This window comes from Leptonychotes weddellii, chromosome X (assembly GCF_054177405.1).
Source record: "Leptonychotes weddellii isolate Sample4059 chromosome X, ASM5417740v2, whole genome shotgun sequence".
Taxonomy (NCBI): Eukaryota; Metazoa; Chordata; class Mammalia; order Carnivora; family Phocidae; genus Leptonychotes; species Leptonychotes weddellii.
The window spans coordinates 91,259,284-91,271,358 of record NC_138385.1 but is presented as its reverse complement, the minus strand read 5'-3'; the positions used below and the strand labels follow the sequence as shown (position 1 = coordinate 91,271,358).

Genomic DNA, 12,075 nt, shown 5'->3' with positions numbered 1-12,075 from the left:
ATAACTTTCCATGTTTCTTTAAAGCTTATAGCTGAAAACTGTCATACTCTCAATTCTGCCCACATTTTATTGACTAAAGCAAATCATATGACAAAGCCAAACATTAGTGCATACAGGAAGTATATTCTATACATGAGGAATCCATGACAAGGACAGGGAGGGAAAGAAGAATTGTAAGCAAATAATACCATATATCACTTTTGCTTACCACTATAAAGAGAAAAAAGTAAATTCAACTACTACCACTCCAATATGTTAAAGGCATTTGTTTTTCACCTTCCTGTTAGAGTGAGAATCTGGGTTTTAGAAACATACTCTTAGTTCCAATGATCTTGTCATTCTTTCTCCCTGCCTAGACTCAGAGAGCCTAGTCCAACAGCCTGGGCTGACATCCTAGTGCTCCAACAGTGTAAGGTGAGAAAGAGCCTCTGACTTGGAGATCCAGTGAAGATACTTAGGGTTTGGGGCATGGATGGGGATCAGGTAGTGTGAGGAGATGAGTACCACAGAGAGTTTTCCCAGCCTTGATTTTCTTTTTTTTTTTTTTTAAAGATTTTACTTATTTATTTGACAGAGAGAGACACATCGAGAGAGGGAACACAAGCAGGGGAAGCTGCAGGCAGAGGGAGAAGCAGGCTCCTCGTTGAGCAAGGAGCCCGACGTGGGACTCGATCCCAGGACCCTGGGACCATGACCCGAGCCGAAGGCAGACGCTTAACGACTGAGCCACCCAGGCGCCCCCCAGCCTTGATTTTCTTAAAGAACTAGGTGGCCTAATCAAGAGCCACAAAAAAAGGAGAAAATTTTGTACTGTATCAGGGTAACTCTAATCTTGAGAATAGTGAGATGTGAGCCCCAGAAGAATATTGAGCAAGATCCCTCAAAAGCGCTAGCAGGAAAAAAGCCTTGAAGCTGCTGTATGATTGATAAACTCTCCAGTAAGAGTGTCTACACCTTAAAATGAAAAATAGCTTTTCTGCACTCCTAGTTCCATTCCCTCCCATTCTCTCAACTGAGATTCAAAAAGATGTAACTGTTTTCAGAGAACATTAGGTCAGAGTTTACACAAATCTTTTACGTGGTTGACTACCAACACTTACGAGGCTCAGAACTGCCACTAAGGAGTATTTTAGAAACTTGGGGGTGATTTTTAATTTTCACAGTGAATTGAAGATAACACAAACATTTGGTAAGCCAGGGATGATAGATTTCTTACAAGGAGCAGTACACTGACATACAACAACTATTCTATAGTCCACATAAGTTTCTAATGTCTTACCAGTCTTGTAGAAGAAAATCCCATTTGTACGTATTTATACCTAGAACCTAACTCCATGGCACACAAAGTGTTTTTTGCAAGGTGTTAATTTGCACTGAATTTTCTAGAAATGCAACCACTGTATAAATTAAAGAAAGACTGTATTTTTTTCCTGAGCTTTGTTTGAAACTTTACCAAGAGTTGTTTACCTTTCAGGAAACCAATATTCCTGAGGCAATGCTGCATATGTATTTGAGTCATCAATACAACACACTTGTATCACTCTGCAGCTTTAGCTGTTCTATTCACATTGATTATAATAATTGATCCAAGCAATGGACATCATGTTTTAAAGTGCAGTCATGCTTAAATGTATATTGAAACATATTATAAATTACATATTTCTATATAATGTATTATATTTAATAAAACATATTGAAACTACTTTCCTTTTATTGCTCCTTTATATTACAGTTTGGATATTTTATTGCTTTTTAAAAATTTATCTATGTAAGCAGATTACATTATATATGAATTACATTTCAGGGTAATAAAGAGGGCCTACAAAATTGTTATAAAAAGGGAACAGGTTTTGATAGGTTTGAGAACGCCCCCCTCTATGCCATCCTGCTGTTTGCTTTCCCCCTATCTTGTCTCTAAAAATAATGCATAATCAGTGTCACTTTTTTTGCATTTGAATTATTATATTAAATATTATTCTCATGTGATTCACTCACTGTTTTGAATATTAGTAGATTTTTGGGGGGGTTATTTTATTTTTTATTTTTATTATTATGTTCAGTTAGCCAACATATAGTACATCATTAGTTTTTGATGTAGTTTTTTTTTTAAATAGGGAACACTTCATGAATTTGCCCGTAATCCTTGCGCAGGGACCACGTTAATCTCTCTGTATCATTCCAATCTTAGTATATGTGCTGCCAAAGTGGCACTTTGCAATTTTTAATATTCTCATTCCTGTATGATATTCCATTGTAAAAATAAACTATAATTCACTTATCTATACTACTCTTATCCCCCCAGTTTCAGTGAGAAATAATTAGCATATATCACTGTTTAAGTTTAAGCAAACAGCATGATGGTTTTCAGTGTCAGTTCTTGATTAACAATTTAGAATTGTAAATTAATGAAATCAAATTTAATGAAGCAATCCTGATAAATGTCTAGTTTATCCTCAGGTCCAAAAATTCAAGCGTCAAGAATTTTTTCTCTTAAATATGCTTTTTACAAAATGCTTTTGACCCATTCCTTTTCTCCAGGTTTTCCCTTCTCTAAGCCATTATATCTTAGCCCTAATCATTATGTGTTAAAAGATCTTTCAGGGGGCACCTGGGTGGCTCAGTTGCTTAAGCGTCCGACTCTTGATTTCAGCTCAGGTCATGATCTCAAGGCTGTAAGATCGAGCCCCGCACCGGCTCTGCACTGGGCATGGAGCCTGCTTAAGATTCTCTCTCTCCTTCTGCCCCTCCCCCATTTATCTCCCCCTCTTTAAAAAAAAAAAAAGATTTTTCAGAAAAACCCACAAGCTAATCTGTATTTTGTCCAATAGAAAACTCATTCTATAATAATTTGAATGCTTAACACAAACTTTCTGATTTCTTATTTCATTACTTCTATTCTTTTGCTATTAAATGTTGTATCTGACTTATCTTGCCTATCACTTAAAAGGTCCTATTCCTTTCTTACTGAATGTTTAATTTTCATGATCATCTGGATTAATATCATTGCTTTGAAAGAAAGCCATCTTTATTCTATCTGAATCATCCTATATGAGTTTCATCCCAAATTATCTTCCGCTACACCAGCCAAATATGCTAGGTCAAATGTTAAATACTGGGTAGGAGGGAGGTAAAAAATTAATAATCTTTTCTTCTGTTTTCAAGGGGCTTATCCTCATGGTTACACCAATCTGTACCCCCATTTCTTTTTTTTTGTTTTTTGTTTTTAAAGATTTTATTTATTTATTTGAGAGAGAGAAACAGCATGAGAGGGGAGAGGGTCAGAGGGAGAAGAAGGCTCCCTGCTGAGCCGGGAGCCCGATGTGGGACTCGATCCCAGGACTCCGGGATCATGACCTGAGCCGAAGGCAGTCGCTTAACCAACTGAGCCACCCAGGCGCCCAGTACCCCCATTTCTTAACAAGACATAGAGAAGACAACAGTATTTGTACACATAGCAATATCATTAAAAGCCCACACACCAGCACATTAGTTTCTCACAGTTTTTTAGTTCTTAGCATCATGGTTTGACATTTTCAGAAACTCAGTAGAACCTGAAAAAAATAAGACTGAAGAGTGTAAGTGTCCAAATCCAGCACTATAAAAAATGGAAATACATGCCATGAATGTACTGTTGAATAAAATGAGTTGAACTGCTTGCGCATTTCATTTAAATTGCCATTGCTTTCCTTCTCTGCTTATTTGCTGTTCAATGATTATATATGAATCCCAGGCCAAAGACGTAAGTTTCAAATAATAATTATTGCCTAGGGACGAGGGGGTTGTCTCAGTTTTGCAATAAAATAAATAATGGGTTTATAAAGATTACCCATATATTTGTATGTCTTTGTCTGGAACTTATCCCTTAGTCCAATTTATAAGCAAAAATTATGCCATCTTAACAGATGGCCCTACATGTAAATAAATAAAAGAACAGAAAGAATTGGTAGAGTATTACTAGGGTTCCTATATAATGGCACACTTGGAAAGAAAGAATAGGGAGAAACTATATAAACTCAGAGATTAAGAAAAGCATCGTTATGCTAAGTATTTATTAGAATCACCTGCAGAGATTTAAAAACCTATACCAGTGATTCTAATTTAGCTAATCTGGGGAGTGGCTTGGGTACTGGGCTTTTTTTTAAAAGGTCCCCAGTGATTCCAAGATAATGGCCAATGTTGAGACCTACTGCACTAAACAAAACCTAAAACACAGCTCTGTTACCAATCATATTTAACTGGATATTTAAGGTAAATTATTTGAAAGATAATTTTCTCAAAGCAAAAAGCAATTCTGTCAGCATAATATTCTTCACAGCTGTAGCTAATAATACACAGTTTATTCCTGACTATGATAATAACTCATTTTATCAAGATAATTTTGGTCAAAAAACTATGAGGTATAACGTATTTATTTCTATCCTCATTTTTTAAAAATCTGACATGGACTAATTAAATACAATAAAAACAGGTACTTCAAATTGTCAGTGAGTTGCTAAAGTTCTATTAGTATGCTGTAACTCTGCATATTTCTAACTGCTAAAACTTCTATGGACATATTTTATGCTGAGAGCTTAGGCAGGGTTAGATAGGACAGCAAATAGTATCATGGCTTTCCTCAAACTATTTCGATTATTGACATAATAATAAAAGCATTTTTTTGCTTTTGTCTCATTACCCAAATCTGTATCAGTTTAAAGATTAGTCATATTATTAGCTAAGTAAAATCTTCTTTATCCAGGATGTCTAAAACAAAGGTCATTCCAAGTGAGGAAGTGTAATAGTTGTGATGTATGCAATTCTACCTCAGTTAACCCCGTATTAAAACACTGAAAGCTAACTCCCTATAAATCTATGCTACTCCTAATTTGGTTTGAAACAAGCAGCACAGGCATCACTAGAAAGTTTGTTAGAAATGCAGAGTGTCAGATCCCTCCCAGACCTACAGACTCAGAAATTGCTTTAACAAGATTCCCAAATGATGTACACTAAGGTTCACGTGACCACGTTGGATGATTTGTATTCACATGAAAGTCTGCATGACCACCTTGCTAAATTCTCTAAATTTATCAAGTTACCAAAATTATGCTTTAAGGAATAGTGTTGAATTTATCTAATTAATATATTCAATACCTATATTATTCTTAGCATTTTTGTACAGTTGGTCAAAAGCTAAGGGTCATTGAATAGCATACTCTATTAATCTATTTTTATCAACATATTTAAGAGGAAGATAATTATTAATAAAATGAAGATTTAAATATATTCTCAAATGTAAATATATTAATAAAGGATATATTCATAAGTGTATTCATTTAATGTATATTCTTAGTTTTTGAAAACAAATAATATTTTTGGTAAATTGCTAAATTTGGTAAATTTGGAAAACTGGCCATTTGGTGAAATGGTCATTTGACAAATTAAGCTTTAGAGCAAATGGTATTTGGTACATTGACTTTCAGTGATCAGCCTCTTCCAGTGGATAATACCTAGCATGGCAAATCTATCAGTATTTGAACTATACTTCTCTTTTTTCACTGTGGTTTTAAAACCACATAAGCTGATTAATATTTAGGGAATATTAAGTAGGATTAAGAGCAGACCTGGGTTTGAGTACTCAATCCACTCCCTGTATGATCTTGATTAAATTATTTAACTAAGACTATGTTTCCCTAGTCCACAGGACTCTTGTGTAATTAATAAAAATACAGAAGTCCCTGGTGTGTATTATTCTCAAGTTTTTATTTAAATTCCAGTTAGGAGGACATTAGGAGAAGGAAGGGGAAAAGGAAGGGGGGGGAATCAGAGGGGGAGACAAACCATGAGAGACTATGGACTCCGAGAAACAAAGTGAGGGTTTTAGGGGGGAGGGGATTGGGGGGATGGGTTAGCCTGGTGATGGGTATTAAGGAGGGCACATACTTCATGGAGCACTGGGTGTTATATGAAAACAATGAATCGTGGATCACTACATCAAAAAACTAATGATGTATTGTATGGTCACTAATATAACATAATAAAATTAAATTAAATTAAAAAAATAAATTCCAGTTAGTTAACATACAATGTAATATTAGTTTCAGGAGTGGAATTTAGTGACATCACTTCCATACAACACCCAGTGCTCATCACAAGTGCCCTCCTTAATCCCCGTCACCTATTTTACCTATCCCCCTGCCAACCTCCCCTCCAGCAACCCTCAGTTTGTTCTCTATAGTTAAGAGTTTGTTTCTTGGTTTACCTCTCCTGTATTTTTTTTCCCTATGTTCATCTGTTTTGCTGCTTAGATTTCACATATGAGTGAAATCATATGGTGCATGTCTTTCTCTGACTGACTTATATCACTTAGCATATTACTCCCTAGCTCTATCCATGTCATTTCAAATGGCAAGATTTCAATCTTTTTGATGGCTGAGTGATATTTCATTTTATATATATACCACATCTTTATCCATTCATCAGTCAATGGACATTTGGGCTCTTTGCATAATTTGGCTATTATTGATAATGCTGCTATAAACATCGGGGTGCATGTGCCCCTTCAAATCACTATTTTTGTATCCTTTGGATAAATACTAGTAGTGCAATTGCTGGGTCATAGGGTAGTTCTATTTTTAACATTGTGAGGAACCTCCATGCTGTTTTCCAGAGTGGCTGCACCAGTTTGCACTCCCACAGTGTAAGAAAGTTCCCCTTTCTCTGCATCCTTGCCAACACCTATTGTTTCCTGTGTTGTTAATTTTAACCATTCTGACTGGTATGAGGTGCTATCTCGTTGTAGTTTTAATTTGTATTTCCCTGATGATGAGTGATATTGAGCATCCTTTCATGTGTCAGCTATATGTATGTCTTCTTTGGAAAAATGTCTATAAATGTTTTCTGCCCATTTTTTTTTCTTCTGCCCATTTTTTAACTGGATTATTTGTTTTTTGGGTATTTAGCTTTATAAGTTCTTTATATATTTTGGATACTAACCCTTTACCAGATAAGTCATTTGCAGATATCTTCTCCCATTCTGTAGGTTGCCTTTTAGTGCTGTTGATTGTTTCTCCCTGTGAAGAAGCTTTTTATTTTGATGAGGTCCCAATAGTCTATTTTTGCTTTTGTTATCCTTGCCTCAGAAGACATATCCAGTAAGAAGGTGCTACAGCCAATGTCAAAGAGGTTACTGCCTGTGTTATCCTCTACATTTTTTATGGTTTCAGGTCTCACATTTAGGTGTTTCATCCATTTTGAATTTATTTTTGTGTATGGTGTAAGAAAGTGGTCCAGTTTCATTCTCTGGCATGTTTCTGTCCAGTTTTCCCAACACCATTTGTTGAAGAGACTTTTTTCCATCAGATGTTCTTTCCTGCTTTGTTGAAGATTAACTGACCATACAGTTGTGGGTTTACATCTGGGTTTTCTATTCTGTTCCATTGATCTATGTGTCTGTTTTTGTGCCATACCATACTGTCTTGATCACTACAGCTTTGTAATATAATTTGAAGTCCAGAATTCTGATGCCTTCAGCTTTGCTTTTCTTTTTCAAGGTTACTTTGGTCATTCAGGGTCTTTTGTGGTTCCATACAAATTTTAGGATTGTTTGTTCTAGCTCTGTGAAAAATGCTGGTGGTATTTTGATAGGGATTGCATTAAATGCGTAGATTGTTTTGGGTAGTATAGACATGTTAACAATATTTGTTCTTTCAGTCCATGAATATGGAATGTTTTTCCATTTCATTGTGTCATCTTCAATTACTTTCATCAGTGTTGTTTCCAGAGTACAAATCTTTTACCTCTTTGTTTAGGTTTATTCCTAGGTATCTTAAGGATTTTGGTATAATTGCAAATCAGATTGATTCCTTGATTTCTCTTTCTGCTGCTTCATTACTGATGTATAGAAATGCAACAGATTTCTGTATGCTGATTTTTGTATCCTGGGACTTTACTGAATTCGTGTATCAGTTCTAGTAGGTTTTTGGTGGAGTCTTTCGAGTTTTCTATACAGAGTATCATGTCATCTGCAAATAGTGACAGTTTGACTTCTTCCTTGCCAATATGGATGTCTTTTATTTCTTTTTGTTGTGTGATTGCTGAGGCTAGACCTTCCATTACTACATTAAATAAAAGTAGTGAGAGTGGACATCCCTGTTTTGTTCCTGACCATAGAGGAAAAGCTCTCAACTTCTCCCCAACTTCATCCCCAGGATGGTATTAGCTGTGGGTTTTTCATAGATGGCCTTTACTATGTTGAAGTATGTTCCCTCTAAACCTACTTTGTTGAGGGTTTTTTTAATCATGAATGGATGTTGTACTTTGTCAAATGCTTCTTCTGCATCTACTGAAAGGATCATGTGGTTCTTTTTTTTTATTAATGTGGTATATCACATTGATTGATTTGTGAATACTAAACCACCTTGTAACCCAGGAATAAATCCCATTTTACCGTGGTGAATGATCCTTTTAATTTACTGTTGGATCAATTTGCTATTTTGTTGAGAATTTTTACATCCATATTCATCATGGATATTGGCCTGCAGTTCTCTTTTCTAGTGGAGTCTTTGGTTTCGGAATCAAGGTAATGCTGGCCTTGTAGAATGAGTTTGGCAGTTTTCCTTCCATTTCTGTTTTTTGGAATAGTTTGAGAAGAATAGATATTAACTCTTTAAATGTTTGGTAGAATTCCTCTGTGAAGCCATCTGGCCCTGGGCTTTTGTTTGTTGGGAGATTTTTTTTTTTTTTTAAAGATTTATTTTAGAGAGGGAGAGAGCATGAGCAGGAGGGGCAGAGGGAGAGGGAGAGAATCTCAAGCAGAATCCATGCTGAGCACGGAGCCTGACGTGGGGCTTGATACCACCCTGAGATAGGACCTGAGCAGAAACCAAGAGTCAGATGCTAAACCAACTGCGCTACCCAGGAATCCGTGTTGGGAGATTTTTGATTACTGATTCAATTTCTTTGCTGGTTACTGGTCTGTTCAAGTTTTCTATTTCTTCCTGTTTCAGTTTTACTTGTAGTTTACTTGTTTCTAAGAATTTATCCACTTCCTCCAGGATGTCCAATTTGTTGGCATATAATTTTTCATAATATTCTCTTATAACTGTTTGTGGTTCTGTGGTGTTGTTATTTCTCCTCTCTCATTTGTGATTTTATTTATTTGGGTCCTTTTTTCTTTTCATAAGTCTGGCTAGGGGATTGTCAATTTTATTAATCTTTTCAAAGAACCAGCTCCTGGTTTCATTGATCTTTATTGATCTTTTCTACTTTTTTTTTTTTTAGTTTCTATGTCATTTATTTCTGCTTTAATGATTATTTCCCTTCTTCTGCTGGCTTTAGGCTTTAGTTGTTCTTTTTCTAGCTCCTTTAGGTGTAAGGCTAGGTTGTTTATTTGAGACTCTTCTGGTTTCTTCAGGTAGGCCTGTATTGCTATATACTTCCCTCTTAGGACTGCTTTTGCTGCATCCAAAGGTTTTGGACCATCGTGTTTACATTTTCATTTGCTTCCATGTATTTTTTTACTTCATCTTTGATTTCCTGGCTGACTCATTCATTCTTCAATAGCATGTTTAACCTCCATATATATACTATCCTGATACCAAAGCTAAACAATACAAGAACAAAAAAGTATAACTTCTCTAAGTATTACTATTCCAACTTTCTTTTGATATCCATTTGTGTGATAAATGTTTCTCTACATTGTCACTTTCAATCTGCATGTGTCTTTAGGTCTAAAGTGAGTCTCTTAGAGGCAGCATATAGATGGGTCTTGTTTTTTTATCCATTCTGACACCCTATGTCTTTTGATTGGAGCGTTTAGTCCATTTACATTAAAAGTAATTACTGATAGATATGTATTTGTTGCCATTTCATAACTTGTTATATCATTGTTTCTGGAGATTTTCTCTGATACTTCTTTGTCTTTGTCACTTTTGGTCTCCTTTTTCACTCAAAGAGTCCCCTTTAATATTTCTTGCAGGGCAGTTTTAGTGGTCACAAACTCCTTTAGTTTTTGTTTGTCTGGGAAACTCTTCCTGGCTGCAGATTTTTTTTCAGCATATTGAATATATCATGCCACTTTCTTCTGGCCTGCAAAGTTTTTGTGGAGAGATCTGCAGCTAGCCTTATGGGTCTTCCCTTGTAAGTTAGGGACTTACGTCTTGATGCTTTTAGGATTTTTTCTTTATCACTCTATTTCCCAAATATAACTACAATATGTCTTGGTGTTGGCCTGCTTTTGTTGATTTTGATGGGAGTTCTCTGTGCTTTCTGGATCAGGATGTTTGTTTCCTTCTCTAGGTTAGGGAAGTTTTGTGCTATTATTTCCTCAAATAAACCTTCTGTCCCCTTTTCTCTCTCTTCTTTTTCTGACACTCCTATGATACAAATGTTATTATGTTTGATGTAGTCACTGAGTTCCCTAAGTCTATTCTCATGATCATAGTTTGTCTTTCTTTTTCTCAGCTTCATTATTTTCCATTATTCTTTATCACTTATTCGTTCCTTCCTCTGCTTCTTCCATCCTTGTGGTCATTACATCCAGATGGTTTTGAATCTCAGTTGTTGCATTTTTCATTTCTAAATTGACTGTTTTTCAACTCTTTCATCTTTGCAGTTAGGGTTTCCCTGATGTCTTCCATGCTCTTCTCAAGCCCAGAGAGTATCCTTATGATTGTTGCTTTAAATTCTCCATAAGGCATATTACTTACATCTGTTTTGATTAGATCTCTGGCCATGACCTCTTCTTGTTTTTTCTTTTGGGATGAATTCCTCCATCTTGGCATTTTGTCGAGGTCTCTGTCTTCTGTGTGTTAAGAAAATCTGTTATGTTCCCTGCCTCTGAGAGTAATGGCTTTTTGAGGAAGATGTCATATGGTGTCCAGGGCCAGGCACTTCAGGGAGTGTCTCTGGTATGTGCTGCTTGCACTCTGCTGCTGTGTTGGCTGCTTTATCCCTCAGGTTAGTCCTCTGCAGAGGCTCTCCTTGCCTACAGTGGGCAGTGTTTGGATCTTAGCCAGAGTATGGCGAGTTTTAACCAGGCATGCTCTGGTCTGCTTATTAAATGAAACCTGATGCTATTTCCACTAGAACTGAAGCCTTGCAGAACTCTATGGTCAATAGATGTGGTGCACGTGGGAGTTTCTATTGGCCTTCTAGGGATGGAGCCCACTGTGCTGGTCCTTAAGCACACTTGCCTGAGAAAAGCAGTACCAACAGCGTACAGGAAGGTAGGATTTGTAAGCAGGTTATGCAGCCAGTGTGCTGTTTACTGAAGTTGGTTTATGCTAAGGGACAGGGGAGGTAAATCTGCCAGCCAGCTCCTTTGTCCCCAGAGAGGGGATTCCATGTTTGCTGCTCTCAGGGAAGCACTCTCAGAAGAGCGAATAATTTCCCCTCATTTATCTCAGGTGTTTTTCAGATCACTGTTTTCATGCTCTCTGCCTATGGGTTGCTTACCTGCCTGGACCAGCACAGTGCACTTTGGGCTCTATCCCAGCCAAGTCTGCTGATGTTTAAAAACTCCAAACTTTAGGGACCTGGTGTGGTAGGGACCTGCAATGGTCTTCTGGGGAATGGTCTCACCATGCTGGAACTGATGCAGGTTTGACCAAGAAGGGCAGTCACACCACAGTGCAGGGGAATGGGATTTGAAGCAAAGCAGGCTAAACAGCCAGTGTCTGGTTTAGCCAACTTCAGAAGGTATCTCTGCACCTATGCTGGGGGACAGGGGAGAGAAATGGTGCCCACCAGCTGCTTTGTCCCTGGAGAGGTATCTCTGCGAATGCTATCTCTCACAGATGCAAGAAGAATGAACAATCTCTCTGTGTGTGCCTTACACAATCCTGAGATTGTGCCATTTGCCCCGGGGTTGCTTGCCTGCCTTCCTTCCAGGAGTAGGGCAGTGCCTCTGGGCTCTATCCCAGCCAAGCCCACAGACATCTAAATCTCCAGTCTTTGAGCCTTGCTGGTTGCAAAAAGTCACAAAAATCAAGCCCTCTCATTATCCCAGCCAATGACTTTGGGGAAGTATTTTCTTTGTGTATATCCCTGTGTGTTCTACTATCTCTAACCTTTCTCTGCAAACAGGGCTCCCTCCCC

At 37.2% G+C, this 12,075-nt stretch overlaps 1 non-coding gene across 1 annotated transcript; it reads right to left on the bottom strand.

Annotated features, from left to right (window-relative positions):
- Positions 1-2,106: 2,106 nt before the first annotated feature.
- On the bottom strand, positions 2,107-2,211 carry LOC115945050 (U6 spliceosomal RNA). The gene has a single exon (XR_004079533.1). It is a non-coding gene; the product is annotated as a U6 spliceosomal RNA (small nuclear RNA).
- Between the last annotated feature and the right edge of the window lie 9,864 nt (positions 2,212-12,075).